Source organism: Anabrus simplex, chromosome 4 (assembly GCF_040414725.1).
Source record: "Anabrus simplex isolate iqAnaSimp1 chromosome 4, ASM4041472v1, whole genome shotgun sequence".
NCBI lineage: Eukaryota > Metazoa > Arthropoda > Insecta > Orthoptera > Tettigoniidae > Anabrus > Anabrus simplex.
Genome location: NC_090268.1, coordinates 328,455,232 through 328,469,556, shown reverse-complemented (window position 1 = coordinate 328,469,556; position 14,325 = coordinate 328,455,232). Strand labels below are relative to the sequence as shown.

The following is a 14,325-nucleotide window of genomic DNA, read 5'->3' as shown; positions in this document are numbered from 1 at the left end:
TAATGAAGACGAAATGAATGATGGTGAATGACACTGGGTGAGGAGGCGGAAGGAATCGGCTGTGGGCTATGAATAGGAAACTGTCCTGGCATTTGCCTGGAAGTGAAAATGAGAAACCACAGAATGCCATGCTCTGGACAGCCACTCCGCACGATTCGAGCTCACGCGTCTCTCGAATGGAGAATGGTGGGGGTGGTGATTACTGTTTTAAGAGGAAGTACAGCTAGGCAACCATCCTCTATATAACACTAATCAAAGAGAAAATATGGAAGGAATCCGACACTTCGAAAACTGAAGGTATCGGCCAAAGGAAGGCAAGGGCCACGAAGAGCGTGAAAATGAAAGACTCCCTATACCGTCGGAGTCTGAAAAGAACAAGACCAAGGGAGGTCGGATAGGATAGATGAAAGTGAGGAGCCTGGTACAAGTAAGTGGAAGCAATGGCAGGACTCAGCTGAGTGCCACGTGGTCGCCAACCCACTTTCCAAAGTTCAGAGCCCCTGAGGCCTCTTTTAGTCACCTCGTACAACAGGCAGGCGATACCGTGGGTGTTATATTCTACCACCCCCACCCACAGGGGGACCCAAATAAAGACCTTAGCTCCACAATCGTAGTGCGTTAACACGCTTGAAGGATGAATTCACAACTGCTAATGTGATACCGGCACAGACATCCGCGAAACACTTGCCATTCCTATTTGCATTCGTATATTCCTTACTTGTACCCATCACGTTCTCACAGCCCTCAGATCTATTTCCAATTCTCGCATTGAAATCGCTCACAAGCCTTATTCTGTTCTGTTGACCCTGACTACGATGCCACTCAGTGATTCATAAAACTTGTCAACTTCATATTAATCTCACAAGGTGAATACACTGAAACAATTATCACCCGGAATTCTCCCACAACTAAATACACTGACTGACAGAGCAAATGCAACACCAAGAAGGAGTGGTTCGAAAGGGATGAAAGTTGGGGAAAAAACAGAGACGGCACGGACGAATAATTGATGTTTATTTCAAACCGATATGCAGGTTACACAATGCGCACGGCATCGACTCAGTAGGATGTAGGACCACCGCGAGCGGCGATGCACGCAGAAACACGTCGAGGTACAGAGTCAATAAGAGTGCGGATGGTGTCCTGAGGGATGGTTCTCCATTCTCTGTCAACCATTTGCCACAGTTGGTCGTCCGTACGAGGCTGGGGCAGAGTTTGCAAACGGCGTCCAATGAGATCCCACACGTGTTCGATTGGTGAGAGATCCGGAGAGTACGCTGGCCACGGAAGCATCTGTACACCTCGTAGAGCCTGTTGGGAGATGCGAGCAGTGTGTGGGCGGGCATTATCCTGCTGAAACAGAGCATTGGGCAGCCCTTGAAGGTACGGGAGTGCCACCGGCCGCAGCACATGCTGTTAGCTGCACGTAGCGGTGGGCATTTAACGTGCCTTGAATACGCACTAGAGGTGACGTGGAATCATACGCAATAGCGCCCCAAACCATGATGCCGCGTTGTCTAGCGGTAGGGCGCTCCACAGTTACTGCCGGATTTGACCTTTCTCCACGCCGACGCCACACTCGTCTGCGGTGACTATCACTGACAGAACAGAAGCGTGACTCATCGGAGAACACGACGTTCCGCCATTCCCTCATCCAAGTCGCTCTAGCCCGGCACCATGCCAGGCGTGCACGTCTATGCTGTGGAGTCAATGGTAGTCTTCTGAGCGGACGCCGGGAGTGCAGGCCTCCTTCAACCAATCGACGGGAAATTGTTCTGGTCGATATTGCACATGCTGAAGAATGGCGGTTGACGTGGCGTGCGGGGCTGCCACCGCTTGGCGGCGGATGCGCCGATCCTCGAGTGCTGACGTCACTCGGGCTGCGCCTGGACCCCTCGCACGTGCCACATGTCCCTGCGCCAACCATCTTCGCCACAGGCGCTGCACCGTGGACACATCCCTATGGGTATCGGCTGCGATTTGACGAAGCGACCAACCTGCCCTTCTCAGCCCGATCACCATACCCCTCGTAAAGTCGTCTGTCTGCTGGAAATGCCTCCGTTGACGGCGGCCTGGCATTCTTAGCTATACACGTGTCCTGTGGCACACGACAACACGTTCTACAATGACTGTCGGCTGAGAAATCACGGTACGAAGTGGGCCATTCGCCAACGCCGTGTCCCATTTATCGTTCGCTACGTGCGCAGCACAGCGGCGCATTTCACATCATGAGCATACCTCAGTGACGTCAGTCTACCCTGCAATTGGCATAAAGTTCTCACCACTCCTTTTTGGTGTTGCATTTGCTCTGTCAGTCAGTGTATATTCATATATATCATTCGGGCTTGAATATTACTAGCTCAACAGCAACAGTTCTCCAAGTTGTTTGCAAGGAGTCCCTGGCCTGTCAAGAGGATGCTAGGCTACTTACACACAGCTCCAAAGAGAATCTCTCCTCTGATGTGTTAGCAGACTGAGCGCAATGAAGGCCATAGTATGTCCAAGTTACCCACATCTGACCAATAAGAACCGGTATGCCGACTCTCAGGAGCACTTATTAGGCCTCTCAACCGTTATCCGTGGTCCACCAACTAGGACGTTATTACAAAACCCCGCACCATGAACAATTATTGTTATTATTTTTGAAATGAAAATGAAAATCCACAGCGCGTTTTCAGTCATTCGACCGGGTCAGGGAATGGAATGAATGAAGCCCCCATCTAGCGGCGAGGATAGGAATTGTGCCAGCTGCCGAAACCGGTCGCACTCCTCTGAGGCAATGATTAATGAATGATAAATGAAATGATATTGGAGAGTGTTGCTGGAATGAATTATGACAGGGAAAACCGGAGTACCCGGAGAAAAGCCTGTCCGACCTTCACTTTGTCCAGCACAAATCTCACATGGAGTGACTAGGATTTCAATCACGGAACCCAGCGCCGAGAAGCCGGCGCGCTGCCGCCTGAACCATGGAGGCTCTCTGTTAATATTATTATTATTATTATTATTATTATTATTATTATTATTATTATTATTCCCCATCGATGGTATCTTTACCTTGCCGTGGTGGTGGGGCTCGCGTTGTCAAAGGATCCTGAGAGCTTAGCTACTGGCAGGGCGTTCCAAACCGGACAGGTCGAAGGTGATGACCCAGACTAAAAGGGATACCCTGGTCCTCCAAGTTGGGGGTTGGGCGTAGAGCTGACACCGCTATCCCGTAAAGGAGAAGTTTGTCGAGAAGCCGAAAAGAAAAGAATACACCTGACGGATGAAACGGAAAAACGGCATACTCGAGGTTATGGATTGGCATTAGCGAACTGGAATGTAGGTAGGCCAAGAAAGCGGTGGATTGAGGAAGTGGAGGATGATCTATTATACGTACCGTGGGAGTCAGGAGATTGACGACCAAGGCAATCGACAGAGAGCTTTGGAAGAAGATAGTTGCGGAAACCAAGGTTCTGCAAGGACCGTAGCGTCGAGTAAATAAGTAAGTAAGTAAGTATTATTATTATACCGACTCGTTGGCTGAACGGTCAGCGTACTGGCCTTCGGTTCAGAGGGTGCCGGGTTCGATTCCCGGCCGGGTCGGGGATTTTAACCTTAATTGGTTAATTCCAATGGCCCGGGGGCTGGGTGTATGTGCTGTCTTCATCATCATTTCATCCTCATCACGACGCGCAGGTCGCCTACAGGAGTCAAATAGAAAGACCTTCACCTGGCGAGCCGAACCCGTTCTGGGATATCCCGGCACTAAAAGCCATACGACATTTCATTTCATTATTATACCGGGGCTACACCTTCTCCGTCCAGTTGAACTGCGCGCCTTCCAGAAGGTCATCTGTGCTGTGAATCCTAAACTATGTATCTGAAGATACTTGGACCTTTAATCTTTAGATGTCTCAACTATCGGCCTATGTGCCCCCTCTGGCAGCAGGACGGACAATTAATATTTAATAGAATTATCATTTTTCAATACTAGTAAACCTTAAGTGTTTGTAGATTCTTTTTTATGTGCTAAGGTTATCAGTACTTCTACGGCTTCCTTCTTCCTTGGTAATTAACCAATCAGGAATTTTTGTGTATTTTTCTCTAGTCAATTATAATTGGGAGTGTGTACAGACATTCTGCATAGCTCAAAAGAATTCTAGAACATTCCTTTTTGAGTTGCTATAAAAGCTGGGCCCTTTAGGGCCGTATTGTCATCTTCATCGCTTCGGTCTAGTGTGTGTACGGCGTAATAAGAGCAACCTTGCCGTCGTCCGAAGGCCCAACAACTCAAGGTAATGGCAGACATCTCTTAATATGTGATAGCTCCAGGCAGACAACTTGAAGGGAAGGTTTCACACATCTTTCATTAATGTTAAATTCTGAAGACCTAGTTTAAATGTAAATTTTCGGCAATTCTGAGAACTTTGTTCAAATTCCCGCTGGGAAACATGTAATTTAGGGAATAAAGAATGTTTCCCATTCAACTTTGATATGGGGTTGCCTAAGATTTTCTGAATTCTTAACACTGTTTTGGAACCCTCCTCTAGTATAGACTTAGCCTCTGCAATTTTGGGCTATAAGCCCATTTACGATTTTAAAGTATCTTTCAAAAGGAGTGCAAGCGTTTCGCCTCCTAGCATTTTGTTCATGGCAGATCGTCTTAAACATTTTACTTTGTGCATTAAGGCCATTTAGAATGGGCACTCATTGCCCTCTTTAAATTGTCATTATTTATAGACGAGTGTGTAACAGACTTTCAAGCAGAAACGACAGTAAACACACTTTTTGAAGTGTAAATTTGACAAGAAAAGTGTGCCTCTGAGAGGCTGGACTTTAGGAAAATTTTTGAGCTCAGTCTCCTAGAGTGTAAGTGAACGGAGCAAATATGCTCTTGTAAAATAGTATACCTTCAGAGCTATATTGCTCATCCCTTGTAAATTTCCTCTCTTGTACCTGATTTTTGATCTATGTCATTCTTATTGTGGGAGCTAACGAGCTCGTTGTTAACTGTTATTTGTTGTTGATTATCGGAGTATCAATCAGATTTTAAACTAAAAAAAGGATAGAAATAAAATTTAAAAATTTGGTGCTTTAATTTTTGCTCTGGTATTTCCTCTGCCCACCCATTCACCCCAGTACCTCCTTACACATCTGCGTTCCACGAAATACCCGGAACAATTATTATTATTATTATTATTATTATTATTATTATTATTATTATTATTATTAGTATTATTAGTATTATTATTATTATTTAAATTACATTATTACATTTAAACACATCATTACTACTATTTCACAGAAGTGTACAGAATATATGGAAACTATCAACACATAGGCTATAATTGTTAGGGCTTGATTTTCTATGGTCTAAAATTCTGGAAATTCGCATTTACTTATACCCTAAAGAAATACCAAATTATTACTAAAAACTTAAATAAATGACGCTCAAGTATTAACTATTGTCGAAAGTCAGTTCAGAGAACGAACAGCAAACTGTCCACATTCGTTTGTCCATTCTATTTTGACAAATTATAATAGCACGTGTTTTTCTTTCTTGAACGTATGCCACAATTTTGCATTTATCTCTTGGTACGGGCTATATCAAAATGTAGCTTCCACTGAAGTCTCAGTCTCATTTACAGCTGTGGCAGTGTGGAAGCTGCTGAGGCAAGAACAATGCTGAGTAATGACATCCTGAGTACGACCAGTGTGCCCGGATGTTATGAAAATGCTACACATAGGGCTAGTCATTCAGCAATAGTAATTTCTGGCCAAGTGGGGAAAGCAATGGCAAATTTAGCCAGTCCTGATACCGCCAAGTAAACCTCATTTTAGTGCCACTACTGGTTTCTGCAGTTTCTCTACGTACATAATCGTTAGGGCTATTTGAGGATCCAACGAGCCTCCGGGCTGATAACCTAAAAGATGAACTGCTCGCGAGACCTGTTTCCTTCACATTTCATTTAATGACAGAATAATTCTAAGGTCAAGGAAATTCAAAATAACAAAATACAACCAAAATCACTTGGCATAATCGGTACAAAACATGTGTATATTACTCGTAGAATGGCCAAAACTATGCTTTTACACCAACTTTTTGGGTGAAATGTGACTTCATGAAAAAATGTTGCAAAACATGCAGTTGCATGACTTACAAAATCGTGCCATCATATTCATAAAAGCTAGAATTATCTTCAATTTAACATAAGTTTGTAAAAAGATACAACGATAAAAAAATTAACTGTGCCTAACGACAAGGAGGTCGATCACCACCACACAGAAATCAAATAATAAATAACTTTCAAAATATTTACGATATTTTGCTTTCGTCGCATTTTGAGAGGAGCTTTTGCAGGCAGAAACAGTGCACTTACTTTTAAGAACTTATTCAGTAACACATTCGTTCTTAAATAAGAATACTATACTGTACTGTACAATTAACAGTTGCATTATGATTATTTTGATCAGTTATACAGCACCTGACTCGTGCGATTGAATTAAACTGTATGTACTAATTGTCACATTGTTTATGCGCCCACACTTGCAGATTAATGATTGCTAAGCAGCATAGATTCATTTTCGAAAAGGAGGTCGCGTATGCAGGAAGTTTGGGAATCGCCGTTCTAATGTTTCATCGCGCACAAGTTCTTGAAGGCAGTGAAAGTTTTGACATAATGGCACGTTGACATCTTGCAAGACACATTCTGACCTAGTATGGTTACATGACATTATGCAAAAATTGTTACCGACATATGTCCGTGATCGAGTTCCACTGAAAAATACTCTTAACGCATGCGAACCAAGGGAAATCGGAACTTTTCAGCAGTTTGTAGGATAAAATAAAGAATAAATCAAAAGTATTCGTGGATGCAGATATGTTGGTTTCCACAGCACCAAGGAAGGTGGCAAGAGAGCATGGAAAATGCCATAATGGACCATGAAAGGAAATGCCTTCATGTCGTTAAAATGTTTTCAACAGGCCCTGAATAACATGAAGCATGGAACAAAGAGGATGCACTCACCAGAACTGCCAACCACGTTTCAGAAGTGTTGAATAAGATGATCCTCCTGCAAACAAAATAAAACACTCACCCTGAGTATGATAGATTTTCATACCAAACTTCATAACAGTCATAGGTAAAAGGTAACTTATTTAATATGAACAACAAACAAAAATGTAACATGTAATTTAAACGACAAGCAAGCAAACAAAAAGGCATACTTACGTGATTTGATCAACAATCAAACAAAAAGAAGTAGCTTATGTAATTTGAGCAAAAAACAATCAGATAAACAAAAACAGTAATTTGAACAACATACAAACAAAAAGTGGTAACTTACGTAATTCGAACAACATAATAAAAAACTAACAAAGGAAACTTATGCAATGCACAACATGCAAACAAAGACGGATTACTTTACGTAATTTGAACAACAAACGAAAACAGGTAACACGTAATTTAAACAACGTACAAATATGCAAAAATAGTCACTTACGTAGTTTGAACAACAAAGATGTTAACTCACGAATGTCAGCAACGAACGAATAAAAACAGGTAACTGAATTAATTTGAACAAAGTTTCTTTCTATCTGCTTTACTTCGCACGGATACAGATAGGTCTTATGGCGACAGTAGGAAAGGAAAGGGCTAGGAGTGGGAAGGAAGCGACCCACCTTGAACAAACAAAGAAACAAACAAACAAATATTCAAGAAAAGCAGGTAACATGTGTAATATGAAGGACCGCAACTTTAATAATAATAATAATAATAATGTTATTTGCTTTACGTCCCACTAACTACTTTTACGGTCTTCGGAGACACCGAGGTGCCGGAATTTAGTCCCACAGGAGTTCTTTTACGTGCCAGTAAATCTACCGACACGAGGCTGTCGTATTTTAGCACCTTCAAATACCACCGGACTGAGCCAGGATTGAACCTGCCAAGTTGGGGTTAGAAGACCAGCGCCTTAACCGTCTGAGCCACTCAGCCCGGCAGGACCGCAACTTTCAGTATTTTCGAAAAAAAAAACACAACAAACTTCCAAATAAACTATATAAAATCTCAAAATGTTATTGGTATAAAGAACCAAACTAAATGGGAATGAATATTATTTTTCCCTTTGGAGTCAAGTAAAATTAAATATATATCATGTCATGTCTGACGATCTGAGAATCCACTTCCAATGGTTGATTATAACTTATCCAGATAAAAAAAAATCTAGTGAGGATGTCCTGAAGTGAATACGTACAGATTTCTTGAACATTGCTTTTCCTCCGTAGCTTTTCCCACAATCTTGCATGGTTGGAGGTGTGAACTGTGACGCAAATGTGGACTTGACTCAGTTTTATGGCCGGATGCCCTCTTTAATGCCAAGCGTTTGTGGGAGGATTATTCACTATTGCATATTTCTGTGGCGTTTGGTCTTGAGATAAGTTGCGAGTAATTGAAGATGTAACGTGTTACGGAGTTATCAGTGGAAGGCAGAGGTGAAAGAAGGTGCGGGCTGGAATGGGTCTAACTACAAGTTCGAAAGATGAATTAAAATTTCAACAAAGGTTATATTTTCAAAACTTAACAATGGTGACATAGAATTAGAAAATTTAACAACTCAACAACAAGCCAAAATCAGATACAAAGAAATTACAAGTGTTAGGGGATTATTACAAGGTCTGGGCTTTGAGCCCCACAATCACAATCCTTGAGCTATTAGCCCAACTTTACCAAGGTACAAAATTGAACAAAGGAGTAGAAAACCCCATCATGCCAAGGAGCACTTGCTCCTAATTACAATGTTAAGCCTCCTAGAGGCACACAGAGATCAAATTTAGGAAAGAGCAGACCCGCTCTCAAAGTTCAAGCCTATCAGGAGGCCATAAGCAGACTTCACACTAACTGCCCTCAAGGCACACATATAATGGTACAGGCGTATCTCTTACACAATCTACTGGGCCTTCTCAGGAAGGAAAACAAAACGAGTTAAATAAATGGCCCAAAATACAAAATTGAATGGAGGCGATTACTTGCACTCCTACACTAAAGTTTTTTTTAAACCTATGTGGCGCTAGGCCGATAATACAGGGGCTAATCCCAAGCTAGGGAGGTGACCCGTATGAGAAAACTTTAATACATTAAGGAAGCGAGAAACGGTTAGGAAAACGTAGTCACCTCAATTTCAAAATGAAGGGGAGCTCGAGAGGGAAAAGCACTCTCTATCCCCGCTTTACAGTTAAAGATATTTGTAGTTTTTACATAGACAGAAGAGGAATTTACATTTTAAAAGTGGTGGGTTACATATTAAAGGTTTCGAACCTCCCCCGAGAGTTAAACTGCTGAGCTAGCAAGAAATAAAGATGTTGAAAGGCCATTACCTTGTTGAAGATCTGCTGAGTGAAGAACGAGGCGCTTCCCGCCCCCTGCTACATATTCACACACTGAGTTAGATGTTATACTAGTGGCCCCGGGACAAGAAAATCAGCAGTTTTTATACCCTCGTGGAAAATTCGAGACCTTTCAAGAATGAGTAGACACACCCCCTCAATTTTATTGGATAGCTTACAGCTACATATCCATATCGAAGAAGACATACATGATTGGCTGAGAATTAATTAAAGAAATTCGGGATTGGCTAAATTCAAAACAGGCGGATAGAAAGGATTAATATTGGCAACCCAAAGATAACAGAACAAAATATAGTAAAGACAAAACTTATGAATAAAAAATTTCTCCAGGAAAGCTCATTCCTTCGCACCAGAGTGCATAATCGTAGTTTTTATGTAGAGACATCTGGTAGAGAACGTCCACACTTCTTGATCAATGACAAACAAAAACACTTCAAAATTCGCACAGAGCCATCTTCTAAGAAACTGTTGAGTTAATACAGTTTATTAAAGTCCAGGCTTTCTCCTGTAGAGGAGTTTCGATTGGCGCAATATTTGAACTTGCGGCGTGGAGGCGTACCGCCCGGTACAGACCTCCCCCACACCCCAAAGTCCTTCCAAGGGGTGACACAGAAGACAAATAAACAATTTTTTTAAAAACAAGGTCCATGTTTGTTGCTGATTAATTGAAGAAGAATTTCGAAGAGAAAAATATAATTTTTCAGTAGTTAGAGGTCTCTTAATTTGTTTCATATTGATGGGTGAGAAAATATTGACGGAACATTAATAGATGAAAAAGTACTTTTTGCTGAATAGCCGACGAATCTTGTAGAAAGAAAAAAATTCAAAGTCTTTTGGTGGTTATTAATTTAAATTCAAATTTAGAGATAGGTGAAACCACTACACGCTGCTAATGCTTGACAGCCAGACCTGCTGTTGCAGCCGATGTTCATACGAGTCGCCCGGACTCCTCCCGTACCCTGAGCTACCGTTCTCCCGCACTATGAGAGGGGTAGTCGTGGTGAAGTACGCCGCAGATGCGAAGTTTGTTAGCAGTCCTCGAGTAGCTTGCGGTTGGTGCGCCGCACATCAGCCATTGCCGTGAGCTGAACTCCAGCTCGCCGTTCTTAGGGAGTCTTCACGAGAACGAAGGGGTCCCAGATTCTGTTCAAGTTGCTGCGCGGCGGCAGATGGCTGAGGGGGCACTGAAACAGTAAGATCTCCGCGACAGACTTTTTGTTGGAAATTCTGCTTTAGGGTACTATCATACTGGTGAGGCTGAGGGGCCAGCGGCGTGGAAATTTTATTTGCCATTGGTGCGGTTTAGCAGGAGGCAGGAGCTTCGTAAAGGCCGTTGGGCAAGGACAGCAGAGTAACCATGGGGAAGGTTTTACATAGTTGTACAAGGTAGATGGATAAACACAGAGCAGAAGGCCTTAAAAATAAAACTCAAGAATATAACCTTTGGGGTTCTTACAAGGAGTTAACGATCCAATGAGCAAGTAATTTACACAGGTTTCCCCTGAGACAGGTGAACTCTAAAGATCCTCTCGGTGGCTGGGTTACTCACTAAGAATGTAACAAGTGTCAAAAAACAAAAATGACACACGGCCCATGAAATTTGGGGGCAAGCTTGCCCGCGGGAACACACCTTGTACACAAGAATAGATCTCCGACATTTAAATGGGTGGACAACCGTCCATGCTCCTATCTAGTTCATTAGCAGGGTATCAAAAAGAAGAAAAGAGCAACTCACGATATAAAAACACCGAATCCAAAAATAAGGGGACACGGAAATTCAGTAACATTCTATCAGGGAAGACTGTTATGATACACTCCCGAAAGAATTTAACGGAAGAAAATGAATGGCACCTACTTCCCAGGAGGAATTCTTGAGATAGTAAAACAAAGAAAAACAAAAACCATAAAAAAATATATTGAGAACTTCACAGGGGTGAACCTCAAATTAACGATGCAGATGGTTTACTACCGTATAAGAGCCAGCCCCAAAGAAAAAGCACAACTCCCAGGAGTAATTAATGTGTAGAACCTCATCGATAAATCCACGCCTCATACCGATATAAACGTCCTACCGGGGATAATCACTCGGGAGTGACTTCGTTACACCCATGTTCAAGACAAAAGACACAATACAAATTACACATGAAAAGGGGTAACACCATGACCTCACAATACAGACAAGAAATACCACGAGAAGATGCATCAATACCCAAAAGGAGCAACATACTCCCAATACATCCTCCCATTCTCTTACATCATAAATACCCTAAATCACAAAAGAGAAAAATGTATATCCAAAGGAGCCTATAACTCCCATACACGATCCCATATTACACAAAATATAACCCTACAAAGCATCAAAATACAAAAGACATCATGGGTGAACTTGAGCAGGAGGACCGGATAGCGGGTCGAAAGAGTAGAAACACATCTCAAATGAAAGCAAAATTCCTCAACTGAGTAGGCACTGTCAGAAATAGAGAAGTGAGACCGAGAAATGTGTATGTCGTGAGGACGAAAACAGGGAAGATCAATAAACATGACGGAGACCACTTTAAGTATGTTGGAAGCTTTACCCCATCTGACCCATCAGCAATGGGAGGGATATATAAAGTGAAGACACAACCGAATGTTGGCCGAAAGGAACACATACTTCGTTTGCATACCTCGCAATCACGCAACCTTACCGACCAATACGTGCCGCAAAATTAGAGTACCCTACGATCAAGCCTAGGGAATAGACGATATACAGATCCTGCCTAGAGAAGGGTACAGGTCCCAAGGAACTTAGATTCCACACAACATAGAAGGCTTCCATTACAGAGAACTAGGACGTAAGCGACACCTGAACGCCACAAAGCTCATTAGATACACGGGAAGAATTGGGCAGAGAAATGCCCGACCCAGGAAGAAAAATAAGCCGCGCAAATAAAATATACACATTTTATAATAGCAGACGACCATCAGAAGTGACATCCAGCAAGGCTTAACAGGACAGATAAGGAGAGGTTGGCCTGAAGGCATAGTGCCTATACAATGAGAGTAGGTCTATCGCAAAGAATTTAGCCCATGAACATACCCAACGACCTCGCCCAAAAACTACATCTAAAAGGGTCAACCGATAGGAAAAGTGCAGTTAAGAAGCACTCGAAACGAATGACAAGGTTGATGTCACACAACCAAAACAATGATCATCACTCAAAAGAAACCACTAGAAAGGGGCAACCAGACGGAACCTTAAGTTTCACAGTCCCTTGAACAAGCATGCCACTAGATTCGACCTTCGTAATGGGGAGGTTATAGAAAAATTCCTCCTTGCGCAAATAGCCGGGATGGAGGACATCGCAAGGGCCGGACATGATGACAAAAGATTGACAATTTAGAAACAAAACCAAAAATTCCTGCGACGGAGAAAATTGTTAGAGTTCTAACGAAAGCAATGTTTAGCCGTCAAAAGGGGCTAAATTGAGACCCATTCACCCATGCTCTGCTACCACTTGTTACGGAGTTATCCGTGGAAGGCAGAGATGAAAGAAGGTGCGGGCTAACTACAAGTTCGAAAGATGAATTAAAATTTCAACAAAGGTTATATTTTCAAAACTTAACAATGGTGACATAGAATTAGAAAATTTAACAACTCAACAACAAGCCAAAACCAGATACAAAGAAATTACAAGTGTTAGGGGATTATTACAAGGTCTAGGCTTCGAACCCCACAATCACAATCCTTGAGCTATTAGCCCAACTTTACCAAGGTACAAAATTGAACAAAGGGGTAGAAAACCCCATCATGCCAAAGAGCACTTGCTCCTAATTACAATGTTAAGCCTCCTAGAGGCACACAGAGATCAAATTTAGGAAAGAGCAGACCCGCTCTCAAAGTTCAAGCCTATCAGGAGGCCATAAGCAGACTTCACATTAACTGCCCTCAAGGCATACATATAATGGTACAGGGGTACCTCTTACCCAATCTACTGGGCCTTCTCAGGAAGGAAAACAAAACGAGTTAAATAAATGGCCCAAAATACGAAATTGAATGGAGGCGATTACTTGCACTCCTACATTAAAGTTTTTCTTAACCTATGTGCGCTAGGCCGATAATACAGGGGCTAATCCCAAGCTAGGGAGGTGACCCGTATGAGAAAACTTTAATACATTAAGGAAGCGAGAAACGGTTAGGAAAACGTAGTCACCTCAATTTCAAAATGAAGGGGAGCTCGAGAGGGAAAAGCACTCTCTATCCCCGCTTTACAGTTAAAGAGATTTGTAGTTTTTACATAGACAGAAGAGGAATTTACATTTTAAAAGTGGTAGGTTACATATTAAAGGTTTCGAAACTTCCCCGAGAGTTAAACTGCTGAGCTAGCAAGAAATAAAGATGTTAAAAGGCCATTACCTTGTTGAAGATCTGCTGACTGAAGAACGAGGCGCTTCCCGCCCCCTGCTACATATTCACACACTGAGTTAGATGTTATACTAGTGACCCCGGGACAAGAAAATCAGCAGTTTTTATACTCTCGTTGAAAATTCGAGACCTTTCAAGAATGAGTAGACACACCCCCTCAATTTTATAGGATAGCTTAGAGCTACATATCCATATCGAAGAAGACATACATGATTGGCTGAGAATTAATTAAAGAAATTCGCGATTGGCTAAATTCAAAACAGGCGGTTAGAAAGGATTAATATTGGCAACCTAAAGATAACAGAACAAAATATAGTAAAGACAAAACTTATGAATAAAAAATTTCTCCAGGAAAGCTCATTCCTTCGCACCAGAGTGCATAATCGTAGTTTTTATGTAGAGACATCTGGTAGAGAACGTCCACACTTCTTGATCAATGACAAACAAAAACACTTCAAAATTCACACAGAGCCATCTTCTGAGATACCGTTGAGTTAATACAGTTTATTAAAGTTCAGGCTTTCTCCTG

The 14,325-nt window shown here is 42.2% G+C and overlaps 1 protein-coding gene across 1 annotated transcript in view; it reads right to left on the bottom strand.

The window, feature by feature from the left end:
• Positions 1 to 14,325, bottom strand: part of LOC136872694 (peroxisomal leader peptide-processing protease) — a 1,469,308-nt gene that overhangs the window by 781,508 nt on the left and 673,475 nt on the right. Inside the window, exon 4 of the mRNA XM_067146518.2 lies at positions 7,014 to 7,059. The gene's annotated coding sequence lies outside the window, so the exon portion shown is untranslated. The remainder of the gene's footprint in view (positions 1 to 7,013; positions 7,060 to 14,325) is intronic.